The following is a 22,298-nucleotide window of genomic DNA, read 5'->3' as shown; positions in this document are numbered from 1 at the left end:
GGACTGACTCAGGCCCCCCTGAATATGGGTCTCAGCCAGAAGGATTGAGCAGTCTAAGGGACCACAGACAGTAGAGCCAGGATGTATCTCTGGTGCACAAAAGGACCTTGCTAACACATCCCCCATGAAGGGATAACTGCCTTAATCTAGAGACAGGAGAGAAGCCCTAGTCCCTGCTTCACATGACCTGTTATATCTACATGACCCCAACTTGATGGCATTCCCCTACATATGGATTGGGGTGGGGGATGGGAGGTAAGGGTGATTAGAGTGCATGTGAGAGGGCAGAGAGGGTAAAAGGGAGGGAAGGAGGGAGGAAGTGAGGGAGGGAGGGAGATGTAACTGGGATAGACATGTAAAATAATACATTAAATTAAAAAAAAATTCTTTGACTCCAAAATTTAAGTTGAAGGACAAGTTACTGGGGAAAAGGATTTCTATTTTTGTTTTCACAGAAAATGAAAAGATGTGGATTCCTTCCAGACTAATGTGGTTTGATGAAGCCTGACTGCCTGAAACAGAGTACAAGGTGATCCTACATTCAAAACATCTGGACAAAGCAGCCTTACAGAGTACAGCCAGGATTTCTGAATCTTCTTCGAATCCCCCATGACAGCGCCCCTTACCAGCAGGAAGTAGTTTGGAAAGAACAAAGCCCAAATTCCCTAAATATTGTTTATAAATGTTTGTTTTCATTTCAATGGACTTTGTTAAATAAAATAAATTTAAAAAAGAGTATAAGTATTTATTCTCATCATACTTCCATAACTGTGGTTAAAAACTAAGCTCAGTGTGTAAAAGCTGTTACTGTGTGAGAGTGAGAAACCAAGTTTCAATTCCCAAGATTCATGGAAGAAATCTGGTTATAGACAGTCCTGTCTATAACCCCAGAATGTCAGATATGAGAAAGATAAATCCTTGCAACTACTGCCAAGCCTATGCAAAACACTGTACTTCCTGTTCATTGAAGGACCCCATCTTTGGGCAATAAGGTTGAAAGATACAAAGGCAGATATATTATCTCTCAGGGTCTGTGAATGTGTTCACATGGGCATGCATATCCATACACTCATATGTAGGTACCACATACACAATCAAGCACACCCACAAGAAATTTAATTTTATTAATGGCTTAAATGTGTAGTGCAGATAATTGATATATTTAAAAAACTAAATTGTAACCTCATGCTTTAAAGGGAGGGGAACATCTAAAGGACTTTGGGAAAGGGAAAAAACATGATAAAATAATAAATTTATTTCACATCTAAATAAGTCCAACTCTATATTAGTTCAAATATATACCTTTGAATCATTTCCATACTCATTTCATTTACATAATACACAAACATTAAAGGGAACAATAAATATGATACAACAATATTTTAATTTAATATCAGGTAGCAAAAATATATCAGTTACACAAATAACATGTAATTTACATGTATAGTTACAAAAATATCTTTAAAACAACAAAAAACTGAACAATAAATTGTCTTTTTACAAATAGAAAATACATTTTTTTTTTCTTGCTAGCAGTAGTTTGCATTGCATAAGTTAGTGTTTCCTGCTGGGTGAAACATTAATTCAGAAAGGAAGACTGACAGCCACTTAGGAATTTCAAGGCTAAATTGCATAGATCAGGCCAGACTGACTTCCTTGCATCTCAATATTCAAATAGGATATTTGAGGCTTCTAAAGTTTAAAAGTTTAAAGAGCATTGCTGCAACTATTAATTTCTCATAATGTTTCTCAACTAGTTCAAAAAATGTTGTGGTTTCTTTTTATTTTATTTTCAGTATATAATTTTTTTTTCTATTGCAAAATAGCAGTGTAGCTTTGAAATTTGGAATGTACCCAGAATGCATTTTCAGATGGTTCTTTATAAACTTCTTTTAAGACCTCATTGGGCAGGAGCACACTGAGGAATTTTGGTTTGTTTATTTCATAAGCAAATTCTTAATTATTACCTTTGGATAACATCCATTTAATTGCCCACCAGTTAGGGAAAAGTTCACCTTGTACTACCATACTGTATAAACCATGTACTTGCCAAAAAAATTTTAGTATTTATCAGCATCTGGAACATAACATATAAGTTCTTACACTATTGTGCATAATTATATTTGTTTGTCCAATGCCTTCTTCCACATCAGGAAGCTTATGGTAAGAGAACTATTTGTTGCAGAGACCTTGGCTTATATGAGTCAGTTTGACCTCTGAAGAGGCTGAAGCCTGAATACGGTCATGCAGCCTCAGATTGGTGAGTGGCCTCAGTATAATTCCAAGCAATGTCCCTTGCCTGTGATTTGGTGAGCTTCTGTAGTTGATAATAATCTCATGATTTGTTTTTATTTTTTCTTCATAATCTTATACTATATGGAGTAAGACTTGACAGGGAGTACATATTTAGATCATTGTGTTTATGTGTATCTGGCCTTAGTCATTTAAATTTGTTTCATTTTATTGTATTGAAAATCCTTTTGTGTTATTGAATATTTTTTCTTATTCATATAGCAATCCCAGTTTCCTCTCCCTCCCATCTCCCATACCCTCACCATCCCCCCCCATTCATCCCCCATCCACTACCAAGGGAGGGTGAGGCCTTCTATGAGAGATCATCAAAATCTGTCAAGTCATTTGGGGTAGAGCCTATACCCTTCCCTGTGTATCTAGGCTAAGGGAGTATCCCTCCATGGGAAATGAGATCCAGGAAGTCCTTGTGAGAAGAGATTTTGTGAGTTCCAAATCACTAGAAAATCCCGGATGCTGAAAATGAACAAAAACTTGCTTTTCAAAAGCATGATAAGCAGGTCTAGTAAACAAATTTACTCCTTATGGTGTGTTAATTCACAGGATCACCGAATCATAATCACCTACATGGAAAACATACTGTCTCATACTATTAATATATTTTCTTTACACACTCTGAGTTGGTAATTCAGGAGCCTATCCAGATAAGAATGAACTATAGGCCACCTTTTGTGTTTGCAAACAAACAAGCAAACAAATGAACATTTAACTCATTATGTAATAGGAAGTAAAGCCACAGATTCTCTACCCCAAGTTGCCACTAGTTACTTGACCAATATTTCTCCTTTGGACCAAGATATTTGGAGTAAAGCACCTAGTCTATACAGACATGAATATCATTGGCTTTCCTCATGACTGTTGTCAAGGAGATGTATCTGATGATAGGAAATTTTTCAATACAGTTTCCCTCTCTAACTTGCCCAATCTTCTCTTCTCAAATGCTCAAAACGATGTTTTAAACATTTTCTAAAATGTGCTTTACATTCCTAATTTGTGTATTTCGTTTGTTTGTTTGAATTTCATCGTCTGTGTCTGTCTGTCATGCTTACATAAGTGAATAAGATATAGGGGTTTTCTTAGTATTCCATCATTCATTCGTGCTTCTTTCATGGAATAAAATTATCAGTATTTCATGCCTGCTTAAGCTTATCAAATATACTAATGTTGATGTTTATTTTACCTTGTTATTATTGTCTTGAGCATGGATAATCTTTAGCTCAGGCTGGTCTGACTCTGTTTGAACTTCTGATTCCCCTTCTTCCATTTCCCAAGTGCTGTGATTTCACTTAGGAACCACTAAACTCAGTCTATGATGTCCATGAAGTTCTAGGTATGGAACCAAGGGCTGAATTCATGTAGGAAGACCATTGACCAACTTAACTGATGTACAATCACAGCATCTTTAATCACATATTTACACTCAGTCTATGACGTTCTAGGAATGGGACCAAGGGCTATGTGCATGCTAGGAAGGTCATTGACTAACTGAGGTACAGTCAGATCATCTTTAATCATATATTTAGACGGCAAATATTCAACGTACAACATCTATTCTAAATTAGACCGATGGTTCTTATGCAGGGTTGTCATTTAGATATGTGTTAGATACATTGTGGGATTTTACTATTTAGAGTTACATCAAGGAGACACAGTATTATCAGTTTTTCTAATATATTTTTCTTTTATTCTCCCTTCATGCTCCATCTCAATGTTCTAGACTCCAACAGTCTTTTTATTATTTTGAATATAATACAAAATCACATTGTTTTATAATTATTTTTATATTCTTTCATATTCAGGTGGGAGTATATTGAATTATAAAACCTAGAATTCAATGTGTTTGAAGGATATGAGCTTGGAATGAGAAATGGTGCCAATGAGAATTTGGCACAATCATTTCTAAATTTCAAATGCTGTCCATCAAACATGATGGGAGATGTCATTCTGTAAATATGTTTCTTTTATTGGGTAATGAATAAAGCACTGTTGGCCAATAAAAAAGCAAGATAGGAAGGACTTGGAGACAAGGAGAAGAGATGAAGTAGTAGGGAGGATCCAAAATGGTAGACTGATAGAGCACAACCCCAGCCCCTCTCTCCAGTAAGATAAGACCACATGGAAGTACATAGATTAATAGAAATGGGTTAATCATCAAAAAAGAGCCAGCCAATAAGCAAAGATTATAATAGGCCAACAGCATTATATCAAATACAGCGTCTCTGTGTATTATTTGGGGCTGGCATGGCAGGGGGGTCAGGCCAGCAGAGAGAAAAACAATTCATAACATAAATATACCTGACAGGTGCTATAAGGTGGGAGCCTCATTATTTTCTTTTTCCACATTTCAGAAGAGTGAAGCTATAAGACATCCATTGGCTTTCTTAACTAAAGCAAGAGTGGAAGTAATGACCAAGCCCAGATAAAAACTTGAGTCACCAGAGTTGGCTAACCTTGTTCTGAACCTGTGTCCCTCTGCCTTTTGGAGGTTCAACATCTCTTGAACATCCTGGTTGCTATTTTCAGTTCAGTTTTACAGCTTAGAAGTAGTTGCTTTATACAATGATCCACACAGAGACGTTTGAAAAACACACATACCTTTTGAATTTGGTCCTGTTAATGTTCTCAATCTTCCTTGCAAGACAGAAGGGCATACAAAGTTAGGTCCTAGGTCTTGTTTCCTTTTCAATCTCCTTTTGGGTTCAGAATTGAGTTTTATTTTAAATTGGTATTTTATGAAGAATGGGCTCAAAATGAAGCAAGTAAATCCATAAGGAGAACATTAAATGAATTGCCTGATGGCAGAACATGTATGTACATGATATACCTTTTAAAATGAAATATGTTTCAACAGTAGATGATACTTTCTTAAAATATCACTTGAAATAGTCTTCAACAAAATATCATCAGTGTGTTAGTGATGTAGATTTTGACATATCATAGCCTAGAATCCACAGGGCCCCTACTCTTGTGAACTACATCATTGATATAAATAAAATATTAAATTAAGCACATTAAAATGAGGTCAAGTTGTTATCAGTAGGTTTGTCTTTCATTTGTGCTAAGTATACATGTTTGTATTTCTTAATACACGAGGAGTTTTATTGGTCCTCTATGAAGTTGCAACTCTTTAAAGAATATCATATTAGGAAAACACAGACAAGTTTTCCACCTGAATTTAAATGTGGATATCTCCTTTAGGTATTGTAAATGAGGTTAATGAAACGTTAACTTCCAATCCTATTTGGGACTATTTGTATACTAATTATTAAGCAAAGATCCTCTAAAAAATAAATGTGCATCTACACTCAAGGAATTTCTAGAATATATTTTCCTATGTTCACTCCTTTTTCTTAACAATCATAGAATGATTTTATTTATCTAGTAATTTCCTCATTAGACAAAACTGAACAGAAAGTATGTTGTCTAACCTCAGCCCCTAGTTTCACACTATTTATTTTTGAATACACTGCATTTTGTATGAATGGGTATGACAGAAATAACTGCTGATTTATATGTTCAATGTTGTAAGCATCCTAATATAAATGATAATGAATAAACAAGTAATTTGATTTGGCCAACATTGTTCATAATCATAATTATTTTGATTTACAAAAAAGATGTTGATTTTATATTTCCATTAGTAACATTATAACAAGGACAAAGCAATATTTCTTGGAAAATATAAGATATTGAATTTTGTGTGATGATATACCCCGTATATTCATCACTAATCTAAGGCAGGCAGATCCTGAATTCAAGGTAAATCTTGAATTTTAGGACATTACCAAGTCTTCAACTAGTAAGCAAATAGATAATATGCTTTTGAATTACATTTATTGGATCTTTTTTCCTCAACAAAATGACTTCCCTCATTAAGGAGTATCAAGCTTTATATTATTTGTACTTTAAAGGAAAAAGTGACTTTTACCTTTTCTATAGAGAAACAGAATGTTACTGTAAATAAGAAGGAACATTTGCCTTTAAATGTCAAATGAAGAAACTGAGTGGGAAAGAATGATTGCAAGACCAAGAAACACTGTTTTCAGGGTTTTCACATCTTTGGTTGGACACAAGAACAACAAGGTTTCTGGGCTCTTGGTCTTTGCCAAAGAACAAAAGGTCGAGAAAAGTTCGAGGCAAAGAAAAAGGAAAGCTTATCTGAAGGAAGTACATCCTCCTATAACATAGGAGAGATGGCACATGGGATGTGGATGAAACGATTTTAGCTTGGGGTTTTAAATGTTTGGAGGACTTCCATCAACTCCCCTGTTTTTTTTTTTTTTTTTTTTTTTTTTTTTTTTTTTTAATGGGGTAATAAGTACATCCGATCATTTTATTAGATCCCTGTGCTTCTGTCTATGAGCACAGAAATGGGTTTCTATTGTATCCTATTTTGACAAGAAAAAAAAAAAAGCTGGATTCTGTCTTTATTCCACAAATTCTTTTGTAATTGGGCATCCCTCATGATGACAAAGAAATTTAATTTGTCAGGAAATAGAAACTAGTAATCCAGTTGTCATCTTAGGTCTTGGATACTAGTAAGACAGCACTACAGAGGGAAGCATTGCCATTTCTTGCCTACAGCACTTAGAATTGATTAATTACTATTTTAATACTGAAGTCCTTCAGTATGTGATGATACACAATTCCTCTTATCTGTCCCCTCAGTCACCTTTATTTTTTTTAAGCCCAGACTAGGGGGGCTACTTCTTCAGCAGTGCCCTTCTTTAAAGTCAGTAGTCTAACCATTTAAAAGGAAGAATTTCTTATGGAAGTAGTCACATTACCAGAGTTTTCCTATCAAAATATATTTATTTTTCAGTTTTTCATTAGATCATTTATAATACTATAAAACCTTAAGCCTATAGATAAATTCTCATGTGTGTACATGTAGTACAGTGGTATATGCAGCATCTTAGAATCTTTGCTACTCTAATAAAAATTGGCGGTATATTCACTGATAAGAAATTGTTTATATGTTTATAAGTGAATGCCAGTTGCTAATCACAATGGTTGACTGTCCTTTGAATGTTATTTTTATTTTTATTATAATTTAGGTCACTATTTAAAGTTGTTTCATTTATTTTTGAGAACTATTATTGCAAAATAGAGTCAGATGTGAATTACCCAACTATTTTATTTTTGTACCTTTGCTTTAGCTTATGTCTATATATGCAATTCTAATTTCTATTTTCCTCAGTAATTTTCTTTATCTTCATTCCCCAAACTTCATTCACAACTGGGGAATGATAATTCATTCTTCTAAGGTGACAATTTCACAAAATAGTTGCCAGCATTGCAATTGGAATTTTCAATATAGATATATTTTTTTGCTGAAAAATTGCCATTCTCCAATATTTCACTTTTTCTTGCATAACTTGTTGATTTTTTTTAATTCATGGCAAGACAGATGCCATAACTGATTATAGTAAAATGGTAAAGAGACACCCCAGCTTTCAAAATACTTACTCATTTGATTCAAATAGTGATTTAACATAAGAATTTATACATGGGAATATAAACATCAGTGTTAGAAACATTACAATATATTACAGGAAAATATTAATGAAAATGGATGGACTAATTTGTTACATATTGCCCAAAGTACTAATAAAAAATTGAAACTTGATATATTTTCTTATTTTTACTTATCATTTGACTTTTTATTTCAGATGTGCTAGCTTGTCAGTTTTACTGAGCTGTGAAATTCTATAGCATTTAACCTTTGCTTTTTATCTTGTGAAGTTCTTTGCACTCATTAAGACCACTATGCATTTATTTAGAGAGAACAGCAGTAGTGTTGGATTATTGTGGTGATTTCATTTAGCATTAGTCACCTTGCACTAACAGGAAAATATATTTAAAGGAATGAAAAAAGGTTTTAAAATGTTAGATTGAATTTTTCTAATTTTTATCATACAGATAAATGAGCATAATGACACAATAAGTTGATTGCTAATAAAAATCATTTAATATTCTACACTTCTGCATATTTATCAGCTCTAAGTGCAGCCTAGCAATCAGATATCCCCATGATAACTCTCCTGCAGTGCTTGGCAAGGTAGCAGAGGCCTAATGAGCAGGATGGTACTCTTGAGCAAGAGGCAGACAGCTAGCAATTCACTAAAAAGGGAAGGAACTTATTCTGCTGCCCCTGGCAATAGAGTCAGCAAAGATCCAAGACATCCCTTGAGTAGAGCAAACCTATGAAGATCTGATCATTTAACAATCTGCAAACCCATTGCAGCACAAGAAAGAAACACATTAATAGGTCGTTAATAATTATACTTAGCATTAAAAATCCTTTCTCAGTGACTTAGTCTTGGAACACAAAAACCAGAAGACTTAGTATGTATTTCATGCAAAATAAAGTGGTATAATGAATAGATAGCCCCAAATAAGTGTGGTACACATTGCCTTCTGGGTGTAAGTTGATGCCCCAAGAGGTTATATGTTGTTTGCTGCCATAGTCATAAATGGAGCCACACTTGTGTACATAGTTTACTATTTATAATCAGGGGTCTTTACAAAGACTTTGCTATTCCTGAATTTTTACTACTTAGCTAAGAACTTAAAAGCAGAGTGAACACTTTGAAAAATTTTGAAAGGACAATATGATTGTGTCATAGCACTGGCTCTACATTGTCATAATTACCTACATAATCACTATGCCTGAGGATGTAGAACAAGTCCAGATTGTTTGTTTATACCCTAAGCCTAGGTATAAATAGACATAGGAGTTCAAGTACATAAAGGTATATTCTACATCTTTCTTTTAGAACTACAGATAATTTTGTCACATATTTACCATATAGATTTCACCAAGAAACAAAACCTAGACTAAACAAATAAATATTAAAACAAAATAACATCTCTCCTAGATATTTCCTTTGCATTTATTTGTAGGAGCAAATGGTGATTGATTTCTGGTACATGATCTATTCCAGTAGCAACAATCCAACAGACATCTTTATCTCAAGAATCTTTTAATTAGGAAGGACAGACAGTACTTAATTGATGAATAACATATGAGTTAGAAAGTATCTGAAGAAGCTTAGGTTTTATGAAGAAGAAACAGTGTCAAACAAGTTAAGAGGAATTTGTAACATTATTTTATAAATAGAAATATGTTCTTATTTTAAATAATATAAGAAAACATCATTGAAGAAATGGCATATGACCAAACACTACTGGAGTAAGGCTTAGAGTCAACACACATCTTGTGGAAGGATAGCACACAGCATGAAGAAAGCCCAGATCTCCAAGTACACTAAGGAGAGACATGAATACATATGAGGATATGGTTGAAGTTATTTTAGGGAAATGGAAAAGTATGTCACAGAGACACTAAGAGGACAAATTAAGCTAATTCTTTTTGATATTATTAAGGAATTTAAGTCTTAACTACAAATTTAAAGACATGACAGAATTTTGAGCAATGATCTGGTTTATATTTGTAAAAATACATGTGGCTTACTTGGTGGGTATTGATTCTGAGAAAAAAGAGCTGAATCCAGTAGATCACACAGTATTAGAAGATATGTTTAATGTGGTATGGAAAACAGAGGATTTGAAAAGAGCCACAAAATATTACCTCAGACCTCAGGTAATCTGTAGGTACAGTGTCACTTGTAAATATTTGTACAGATACCATAATGGAATATGCAGCATCTTAGAATCACTATCACTCTAAAAATTTTATATTTTTATAAGTGAATTGTAGTTTCTAGAACACAAGGAGTAAACATTCCATGACTGGTTATTATTATGCCTAGGGTTAATAACTACAGTTGATTCATTAGTGTTTTTATTTAACATGCTTTTAATTAGCAGTGGTAGGTTTCTGTGCTACATGTTTGCAGTATTATTATAGATAGCAACATAAGAAGAGGCCACGTCTTAGAGATTCTTTTTTATGTATTATTAGATTATCTTATATTTTATTTTACATATACATCCCAGTTTCCTCTCCTTCACTCCCCTCTTTCCTCCTTCCCTCCATCCCTACCTCCCTCACTCTTTCTCTCTGTCCCCCCTCACATGCACCCTGACCACCCTCCACTCCCAGAACCCCCCACTCCTCATATAGGGTGATGCCATCCATGAGATGTCATCTAAGTCTTTCAAGTCATTTGAAGTAGGGGCTAGGATTTCTCTCCTGTCTCTAGGATAAGGGAGTATTTCTCCATGGGAGAATGCACCTGCAAGGTCCTATTGTGCACCAAGAATATATCCTGGTTCCACTGTCTGGGGTCCCATAGACTGCTTAGGCCTTCTAGCTAAGACGCATTTCAGGGGATCTGAGTCAGTCCCATGCTTGATTCCCAGCTATCAGTCTGAGGGCCCATTGGTCCTCCTTGTTCAGGTCAGCTGTCTCTATGTGTTTCTGCAGCTTGGTCTTGTTCTCCCTCTATGCATCTGGATTCCAGTTCAGCTCAGTGTTTAGTTGTGGGTGTTTGCTACTGTTTCCAACAGTACTAGATAAAGGCTCCTTTTTGGCGGGTAATTTACTTGTTGATCTCATTATCAGGGAAGGGCCTTTATGGTAGCCTTTCCACTATTGCAAAAATTGATAGTTGGAGTCAATCTTATAGGTTTCTGGACATTTCTTTAGGTTCAGTTTTCTCTTCAATCCTATAATAGCTCCCTCTTTTATGTTCTATCTCCCTCCCTCCCTCTCTCTCACTTTCTCTCTCTCCTTCCCTCCCTAACTCTCAAACTCTCTCTTTTCTGTCTTCTATTCCTCCCCTGACTCAGTCTTCCTAGACAACATGCTTTCCTCTCCTCCATGTCTCTTTCTCCTAGTACCCTCCACACGCAAAGGCCACACCCTCTACATGTGCTCTGGAGAACTTGTCCCTTCCCCCTTCTGTGAGTGACCTTATTAAATCTCTTAGAATCCATCTTGTATCCTAGTACCTCTTGCAGAGTGCATCACAGGCTGGTGATTCTTTGTTCTAGGTCTAAAATCCATATATGAGCGAGTACATACTATGTTCCTCTTTTTGTGACTGGGTTACCTCATTCAAGATGGTTTCTTCAAGTTCAATCCACTTACCTGTGAATTTCAAGGATTCCATTTTTTTTTTTTTTTACACATAGTAGTATTCCATTGTGTAGATGTGCCACATATTCTTTATTTATTCTTCAGTTGAGGGGCACCTAGGTTGCTTCCAGGCTCTTGCTATTACAAATAATGCTGCTTATGAACATAGTTGAACACATGTCTTTGTTGCATGGATGTGTGTCATTTGGGTATGTGCATAAGAGGGGGATTACTGGGTCCTGTGGTAAACTGATTCCCATGTTCCTGAGGAACCACCATACTGATCTCCAAATGGCTGTACAAGTTTGCACTCCCAACAGCAGTGGAGGAGTTTCTCCACATTCTCTCCAGCATAAGTTGTCTTGGCGTTTCTAATTTTAAATTTTAGTCATTCTGGCAGGAGTAAGATGTTATCTCAAAGTTGTTTTGATTTGAATTTCTCTGATAGCTATGGATGTTGAGCACTTTCTTAAGTGTCTTTAGCCTTTTATATTTCCTCTGAGAATTCCCTCTTCAGTTCTGTACCCCATTTTAAAAATAGGGTTATTTGGTGTTTTGTTGACTAGTTTCTTGACTTCTTTATATATTTTGGAGCTCCACCGTCTGTCAGATGTAGGATTGGTGAAAATCTTTTCCCAGCCTGTGGGCTTCCATTCGATCTTGTCAACCGTGTCCTCTGCATTACAGAAGCCTCTAAGTTTGAGGATGTCCCATTTATTAATTGTCTATCTCAGTGACTGTGCTGCTGGAGTTATGTTCAGGAAGTAGACTCCTATACCAATTTGTTCAAGGTACCTCCAACTTTCTCTTCTAAGAGGTTCAGTGTGGTTGGATTTATGTGCTGGTCTATGATCCATTTGGACTTGAGTTTTGTACATGGTGATAGACATGGATCTATCTGCACTGTTCTACAAACCATCATCCAATTGTGCCAGCACCATTTGTATGTTTTGTCAAAAATCAGTTTTTTGTAGGTGTGTAAGTAAATATCTTTATTTTTGATTTGATTCCATTGGTATACTTATCTATTTATGTGCTAGTATCAGGCTGTTTTCAGGAATATAGCTCTATAGTAGAGCTTAAAGTCAGGGATGGTGATGCCTCCTGAAGTTTTTTATTGTACAAGTTGTTTTAGCTACCCTGGGTCTTTTGTTTTTCCATATAAAATTTATTATCCTTTCATGGTCAATGAAGAATTGTTCTAGTATTTTAATGGGCATTGCTTTGAATCTGTAGATTACTTTTGACAATTTTTCCAGTTTTACTATGTTTATCCTACCTATCCAAGAGCATGGGAGATCTTTCCATTTTCTGGTATCTTCTTTAATTTCTTTCTTTAAAGACACAAAGTTCTTATTATATAGGTCTTTCACTTGTTTTGGTATTACCCTAAGATACTTTATGTTGTTTATGACTATTGTAAAGGGTGATGTTCTTGGATTTCTTTCTCGGCCCCTTTGTCTGAATAAAGTAGGGCTACTGACTTTTTGAGTTTATCTTGTATTCTTCTAGTTTGCTGAAGGTGTTTATCAGTTGTAGGAGTTCCTGGTAGAGTTTATTTGGTCGCTTATGTAAACTATCATATTATCTGCAAATCGAGAAAGTTTGACTTCTTTCTTTCCAATTTGGATCCCCTTGATATCTTTTGTTGTCTTACTGCTTTAGATAGAACTTGAAGTACAATATCAAAAAGATATGGATAGAGAGGTCAGGCATGTTTTGGTCCTCATTTTAGAGGAATTGCCTTAAGTTTTTCTCCATTCAGTTTGATTTGGCTGTTGGTTTACTGTATATTGTTCTTAAGTTTAGGTATGTTCCTGTTACCTCTGATCTCTCCAAGACTTTTATCATGAAAGGGTGTTAAATATTTTCTAAGGCTTTTCAGCATCTAGGGAGATAATTATTTGGTTTTTCTCTTTCAGTTTGTTTATATGGTAGATCACATTGATAGATTTTAATTTGTGATAGATTTTCATACGTTAAACCCTCCCTGCTACCTAGGTATGATACCTACTTGATCATGATGGATAATTTTTCTGATGTATTCTTGGAATCAATTTGCCAGTATTTTATTGAGTATTTTTGCATCAATGTTCAGCAGGGATATTGGTCTGTAGTTTTCTTTCTTAGTTCTGCCTTTGTGTGGCTTGGGTACCTAGGTGATTATGGCCTAGTAAAAAGAGTTTTGTAATGAAAATTCTGTTTTTATTGTGTGAAACAATTTTTAGAGTATTGGAATTAGCTCTTTCTTGTATTTCTGGTATAATTCTGCAATGAAGCCATCTGGTCCTGGGCATAGTTTGGTTGGAAGTCTTTCAATGACTCCTTCTATTTCATTAGGGGATATAGGTCTATTTAAGTTATTTGTTTGTTATTCATTTAATTTTGGAAAGTTACAGTTATCAGAAAAATTTTCCATTTTCTTTGAATTTTCAAAATTTGTGGAGTACTGGTTTTCAAAGTATGTCCTGAATATTCTCTGGATTTCCTCTGTGTTAGTTGTTATGTCCCCCTTTACATTTCTGATTTTGTTAATTTGCATGGACTCTCTGCATTTTGCTTAGTTTGGATAAAGGTTTGTCTGTCCTGTTGATTTTCTCAAAGAACCAACTCTTTGTTGCATTGATTTTTTTTGTATTGTTTTCCTGATTTGTATTTTATTGATTTCAGCCCTCAAGTTGACTATTTCCTGGCATCTACTCCTCTGGGGTGAGTTTGCTTCTTTTGTTCTAAGGATTTCAGTTGTGCTGTTAATTCTCTAATGTGACTATTTTCTTTTTTCTTTATATAGGCACTTAGTGCAATGAACTTCTGTTGTAAAACTGCTTTCAAAGTGTCCTTTGAGTTTGGGTATGTTGTGTCTTCATTTTAGTTGAATTTTAGGAAGTCCTTAATTTCTTTATTTCTTCTTTGACCCAGGTATGATGCAATTGCACATTGTTCAGTTTCCATGAGTTTTTAGGGTTCCTACGATTAGTGTTGTTGTTGGATTCCAATTTTAAAGCATAGTGGTCTGATAAGATCCAGGGGACTAGTCCAATTTTTTTGTATCTGTTGAGGCTTGTTATGTCGCCTGGTATGTGGTCAATTTTAGAGAAGGTTCCATGTGGAGCAGAGAAGAAGGTATATTATTTTGTTTTTGGATGGAATGAGACATAACTTCTGATAGTTCATTTGTTTCTTTGTTAAGTTTCTGCCTGGTGGTCCTATCTAGTATTGAATGTGGGGTGGTGAAGTCTCCCACTATAATTGTGTTTGGTTTTATGTGAGCTTTGAATTATAGTAGTGTTTCTTTTATGAATGAGGATGCCTTTGCTTTTGGGGCATAGATGTTCAGATCTGAGACATTGTGCTGATGGATTTCTCCTGCAATGAATAAGAAATGATCGTCTTCATCTCTTTTGATTAATTTTGTTTTGAAGTCTAACTTGTTAGATATTAGTATAGCCACACCTGCATGCTTCTTGGGTCCATTTGATTGGAAGATCTTTTATAGCACTTTACCCTGAGGTAATATCTGTTTTTGAAGCTTAGATGTGTTTCTTATATACAGTAGGATGAGGGGTTCTGTTCTTGTATCCATTCTGTTAACATGTATCTCTTTATAGGCTGAGGACTCTAACCCTGAGCCCAGTGATGGGGGTCAAGATCCAGCCTGCAGGGTCTCAGGATGGCCCGAGGCGATAGGCCTATCTCTGAGAGGGGCCTGGAACTCTAGTAGAGAAACAGTGTGTGTGGGGGGATACCATCCAAAATCATGCCTTACTCACCTGTAGCAGAGGCCTGGCAATGGGAGTCAAAGCTAATAATTTTTTTTCTTATTTTACATATTGATCCCAGTTCTCTCTTTCTCCCTCCCATGCCCCCAGACCACCCTCCCACCCCATTCCTCCCCCACTCCACAAGGATGTGATATCTTCCAAGAGGGGTCAACAAAATCTGTCAAGTCATTTGGAGTAGGGACTAGGCCCTCACTCCTGCCTCTAAGTTAAAGGAGTATGCCTCCATGGGGAATGTGCTTCGAAGTCCTTTTCTGCACCAGGGATACATCCTGGTTCCACTCTCAGAGGTCCCTTAGACTCCCCAGGCCTTCTAACTGAGACTTAGGTTCAGGGGGTCTGAGTTGGTCCTATTCTGGTGTCCCTGCTATAGGTCTGGGGGCCTATTAGCTTGTTCAGGTCAGCTTTCTCTGTGGGTTTCAATATACTGGTTGTGTCCTCCCTCTCTGCATCTGGAGTCCAATTCATCTCAGTGTTTAGCTGTGGGCCCTACTAACAACTTGAGCAAAATTGGAAAGACTACCATAAATGCCCTTCAGCGAAAATGTGATTAATATCTAACTTATCCACCATCATAGAGCACTCATCTAGTAGCTGATGGAAACAGAAGCAGACACCCTCTTAGAGCTTCTAATGATAAATGAGAAGTGCAGTAAATAGGGGAATCTAAGTATGGTAGACACTGCTGGCTGCCTAGCAGGAAACATGATCATTATAAAATGACTTGGCAAAAAGTAACTGAAAACAAAAGGAATAGCTAGAGCAAACTTTATTGGTAGGCAAACTTCTATCAGTACATTAGTGAAGTGGTGAGTGAGATTAATTATAGGAATACATGGGAAGATGACTAAAAGAAAGATAAATAAAAGCAGCATGTAAAATATCTCTTTTGACCTTCAGCATAACTTGAACATGCCTTTCAAGAAGAGGAGGATCCTGCAACATAAGTCGAACATGCCTTTCAAGAAGAGAAGGCTCCTGCAGCTGCTCAATCAATACACAATGATCCTCTGTAGTTAACACAGATTGATCAACACAGCAGAAAACAGTGAGGTGGTGACCAGCAACATCAATCCATTCTGAATTTAGTCTTTAGGAACTCTGTAATGATCCCAAATATTGGGATTCAATAGACTGACAGATAGAGGCATAAAAAAGCAGATGTTATATAGATAAAATTGAATTTACATATGGAGTGAATGTGTCTATGTGATATTTGACTTTGCACTAAAATTATGGAAGTTAAGATTATGTGAATATAATCCTGATTATCCCTCAAAATACTCACACACACACACACACACACACACACAGAATCATACACACATACAATATACATACACAAATTCACACAAACACATGCACACGCACACACCCACATACACTGTTTTGTTTCTTATCTTCACTCAGGGTTTATGATGCTCTTAAATGTCTTGGCAGAGTTCACTTCATTTTTGTGAATTTGAGAATCGGTAATAGCTCCCCACAGAAAGATCTACACACTGATAACTATTCAAAAATGGGGTTCCTTGCATAAATCATTTGAGTTCAGGACAAAGTATGTGCATCTAAGAGGCTTGCATGGGGACATCAGGGGGAGCCTGTGTTATGAAAGGCCTGTGATAGTCTTCTCTGTCCAACCTTGAACATATACTTGGCTGTTTAATAAATATCTTATATGGGTACAACCTTAGGAATTCCTTGAGTGATTCCATATATATATATATATATATATATATATATATATATATATATATGAAGAGCAATACATGTACTCGCATAAGAAGAGATATCACATATGATATTTGCAATGTGTCGTCCTATACAGGTATAGAGTAGGTTGCTAAAAATTTGTTCAGTTTTCTTCTGGAAATGAAGAAAACATCATTAACTTCAAAAGTCTCCAGTATTGATATTATCATAACACATTGATCATCCCAATTTTCAATTAACATGAATTATCTTTGAGTATTGAAATTTATCAGAAAATGAAATAATTAGCTATGATTTTAATTGCTAGTCATATAATTATTTGATAATTTTCATAAAACATGTAATAAAGTTTCTGCCTTAGTTACTGGTATGTTACTGTGAAGAGATACCATGACCAAAGAAAGTTTTATAATAGAAAGAATTTGATGTTTGCTTACAGTTGCAAAGGCTTAGTCTATTATCATGGAAGAGAACATGGGGGCAGGTAGACGTGTTGCCAGAGAAGTAGCTAAGTCCTCTCCATCCTGATCCACAAGCAGAAAGAGAGATACTTGGCTTCATATGGGCTTTGGAAAACTCCAAACCCATCCCCCCCAGTGACACCCTACATACTATAAGGCAGTTTTTCTAATCCTCCTAATCCTTCCTAATAGTTCCACTGCATGGTGAGTAAGTATTCAAATATATGATGCTTTGAAAACCATTCTCATTCAAACCATCATATTATCCTTTTATTAAGAATATTAAAAGGAATTTATTTTAATATTTTTATTTTTATTTTAATATCAATCCCAGTTCCCTCTCCCTTCGTCCCTCCATCCCATCCTCTCTCCCACTTTCCCTCTCTACCACGCTCTCCTGCCTGCCACCACAATCCCCTTCCACCCCACACTCCACTCCACATGTCGGGTGATGCCTTCCAGGAGGGGTCATCATAATCTGTCAAGTCATTTGGAGTACGGACTAGGACTTCTCTCCTGTCTCTAGGTAAAGGGAGTATACATCCATGGGGAATGTGCTCCCCAAGTCCATTTGTGCACCAGGGGTATATCATGGTTCCACTGTCCAAGGTCCCGTAGACTGCCCAGGCCTTGTAGCTAAGACCCATGTTCAGGGAATCTGAGTCAGTCCCATGCTAGATTCCTGGCTATCAGTCTGGGGGCCCATTAGCTCTTCCTTGTTCAGGTCAGCTGTCTCTATGTTTTTCTGCAGTGTGGTCTTGTCCTCCCACTCTGCATCTGGATTCTAGTTCAGCTCAGTGTTTTGTTGTGGGTGTTTGCTTCTGTTTCCAATAGGATCTAGATGAGGGCTCGATGATGGTGGATAAGTTAGTCATTGATCTCATTATCAGGGAAGGGCCTTTATGGTAGCCTTTCCACTGTTGCACAAATTGTTAGTTGGGATCAGTCTTGTAGGTCTGTGGACATTTCTCTAGGTTCAGTTTTATCTTCAAACCTATAATGGCTCCCTCTTTTATGGTCTCTCTCTCTCTCTCCCTCTCTCTCTCTCCTTTCTTTTGTCTATTTCTCCCCTGACTCAATCTTCCTAGTCCCACATGCTTTCCTCTCCTCCCCTTCTTCCCCTAGTTTCCTCTCCACTCACTGCCCCCTGCCCCAGAATCCCCATATGCTCAGGAGATCTTATCTCTTTCCCCTTCTGTGAGGGACCTTATATGAATCTCTTAGAATGCTCCTTGTATCCTCGTTTCTCTGGCAGTGTGATTTATAGCCTGGTGATCCTTTGTTCTATGTCTAAAATCCATATATGAGTGAGTACATACCATGTTCCTCTTTTTGTGACTGGGTTACCTCATTCAGGATGGTTTCTTCAAGTTCCATCCACTTGCCTACAAATTTCAAGAGTCCATTGTTTTTTTCCACAGAGTAGTATTCCATGTAAATTGGATATTTAACTTAATATTTATGTGAGGATTTCATAAATGACTCCTGTACCTACATCTTTTTCTTACAATTCTCTCCCTCTCCAACAGCTCCTGTACACAACCACTTCCAAGATTTTCCATTTTCCTTTAATTATTGCCACAATCACAGGTGACATTAATATATATATATATATATATATATATATATATATATATATATATATATATATAATCACTGACTTCATTTAATGCTGTCTCTGTCGTTGTGTATTTAGAGTTGACTCCTTTGTATCAAATAATCCATCAGGGGAGTTTGTCTCTGTAGAAGATTGGTTCTCCTCAGTTACCAGCCATTATTGCCTATAATATAAGGGCAATGACAACAACCTCCATTATTATGGGATTCTCTTTGAACCCCCTAACCATCAATTCAAAGAGAGGTTTCCCACATCTACAATAGACATTTTGTTTTTACTATTGGGATCTTGAGGGAGAATATCATTCCTGACGACTCAACATTATCAACATTATTAAAGCATATTAATTTCCCTATGAAAATTTCTCCCATCAAGGGCAATTTGTAGGCTTAATTATTCTGGGATGTCAGCCCTTCAACTGTACCTCAGAGGCAACATTTTTAATATAAACTGACACTAGTACCAAAACTTTCCTAATACCAATAATTGCCAGCTGGAAGCTATAGGTATGTGAAAGGAGAGATGTCTGTTGTAAAAATTGCCAGAACCTTAATCTAAGGGTATAATGATAGGATATCAGGAATTCTTTTAAAACCATGTACATTTAGCAGAATAATAATAGTAGATTTTTTTCTAGGTTTATGGTACTCTGTAGCCATACCTTCTTTGACCAAATAATAATATCAGGAGTAAAATACAATCAGAAAGTGGTTGGTTATTCACCTGATATTTATGCCATTATTACACAAGTGTGTGTGTGTGTGTGTGTGTGTGTGTGTGCATGTGTTTATCTTACTCAAACTAGTCAGTTGTTAATGTAGCTCAATAGCTTCATACTTGGTAAATTTTGACAATTATTTTTCCCCTCCAATTGTGTACATAGAACTTTTTAGTACTATGAAAACTAGCCGTAAGGGACAAAGCTTTCAGCATCTGCCAGTTTCATTTTGCTATATTCTATGACTCAATTTTAATAGTTTCAAAAAATGGGTCTTTATTGTGGTTTAATAAGGATCAGGATAATCAAATAGGCTGAATAAATGTTTATTTGGGGAGAAATAATTTACAACCTAGACAGATGAACACCAGCAAGTTCCACTTGATACTCTCCTCTCTGCGTCTCACCAGCAAGAGAGCCTTCCCCGGCTCTTCCTCAGACCTAGTTCCACAGGTCACTTCCATCTGTGGCTCCACCCCCAATGGGCATGGTCAGTACCACAGAAGGAGACAAAGTGAATATCCCACTACAATTCCCCTTTTAGTCTTCATACAAAACGATATACAAAACAGTGAATAACGAGTGTGCTCTAAAAAAAGAAAAACCGAGAACAAAACAACCTAATATTTAGCTCTAGGGTGAAGGTATAATAGAGTTTACAATAGAGTTGTCCTAAGCAGGAAAACTTGAGTCTAGTACCTAATATATCTGTTAGGAATTGTTATTATTCCTTTTGGAAAACTTAAACATCAATATTAAAGTAAAATTATCAAGTTTTAAGGTATGCATTAGGGAAAGGCAACAATAAGCATTAAAATGTATATGAAAAATTGGGATTTCAGGAAGAAAATTGCATATAAGCAAATGAATCCCCAGATTTTGTTTTCTTCTGCCTTACACCAATTGACATCTTGATATAAGGCAGAAACCATGAATTTAATTTTGACAACAAACTTGAATTTAGAGAAGAAAGCCAAATCCAACTCCAAAACCAGCATTGGTTTACATTATTTGCAACTACAGGAATACTACATAGTAGAGAGAAATAGATTTCTGTATAGAAATAGTTCACTATAATTAAATATTCTCTTCATTAAGTGATTGTTTCAGGAGTGCTGTCTTCTCTTCTGTAGGTACCTACATGTTCAGTGTCTTTTGGCTGTTTGAAGATAAGTTTTCTCTGTTTTCCTGTAAGAACAAGAACAGAGTACTTCCCCTACATTTGAGAGGTTTGCGCACATCACATGGGACCTAATTTGTTGGATGACTAGTCATTTGCCTTCATTAAGATGTTTCTCTTGTTCAACTCGGATCTTGATTAACTTAGATGGTATCCATAGTTTTTTTTTCTCCTGTAAATACAAATGCGAAAACCCTACCCCAACATAACACATATCCTGGCTTCCATTCTAAGGTCAATACATCCTTGAAGTACACTGGCTGATGTATTTTCAGAAGTTTTTCTATTGTCCAGCGTCTTTCTGCAGCTGTTTTTCCTTTTTCATCAGCATTAGGAAAGTTTAATGTTAATAAATCATTATGTATTCTGTGTTTGGGTGTCTTGGTTCCTCCAGCCTGTTTATGGAACATTTCTTTTAAAGTACAATTGGATCTCTTAACTACTGCCTGTCCTGCAGGATTGTGTGGTATACCAGTTATGTGTGTTATAATACTCAAAAAAAAAAAAAAAACTGTTTAAATTTGCTGGAGACACATGCTGGAGCATTGTCAGATTTATTTGTGCAGGTATGTCCATAATGGCCATTACCTCTAATAGGTGTGTGATAACAGAATCAGCCTTTTCAGAGCTCAGAGCAGTGGCCCATTGAAACCCTGAAAATGTATCTATAGTGTGATATACATATTTTAATTTTCCAAATTCTGCAAAATGAAACACATCCATTTGCCATATTTCATTCCTATTTATACCTTTAGGGTTACTGCCTAGTGGTAAAGGAGTTGGCCAAAGAACTTCCAGGTAAAACTAAGAAAAGCTTAAAAAGGATTTTAGGAATAAAAGAACAGGGACATGCAAGGATTCTTGCTAATAGCATTTTTCTAAATTGAAATCTGTTTTGGTATTTTCAAGCAGAGATTTGTTCAGCTCCTTGATGGAAATTTTCCTGACTCAGCGTAAGCGGCAAAGAACTGCAAGGCTTTTAAAGAGCTCTGCTAACAATTTATTGGTGTTTACCAGCACTGGCATTGGCAGTGACCCCATCTCCAAGCCAGCAACATGTTGCGGGATGACAGTGTAGACCAATGCTGTGAGCACAGCTCTCAGATCTTGCAGTAAAAGTACCTGACACCATCTTGGAAAGACTACAACTAAAACAACTGTGGATTTCCTTTTAGCAATATTGGTAACCAAATAAAAGACTTGTGGCCAGAAAAAAATAAAGATTTACAGTAAACACAGATTCACATCAAGAAAAAGCTAAAGGATTACAGTGTGTTTTAAAATATATATACATAGGCTTGGGAGAGAAAAATAATAAAATGGTTTTTAAAAGACAGAAAGGAGCTGGGTGTGGTGGCACACGCCTTTAATCCCAGATGCAGGAGTCAGGTAAGCAGATTTCTGTGATTGCAAAGTAAACCTATTATGCAGAGTGAATTCCAGGACAGATAAAATTACACATAGAGACCGTGT

Source organism: Phodopus roborovskii, unplaced genomic scaffold (genome assembly GCF_943737965.1).
Source record: "Phodopus roborovskii unplaced genomic scaffold, PHOROB, whole genome shotgun sequence".
Classification (NCBI taxonomy): domain Eukaryota; kingdom Metazoa; phylum Chordata; class Mammalia; order Rodentia; family Cricetidae; genus Phodopus; species Phodopus roborovskii.
This window is presented reverse-complemented; position numbering follows the sequence as displayed.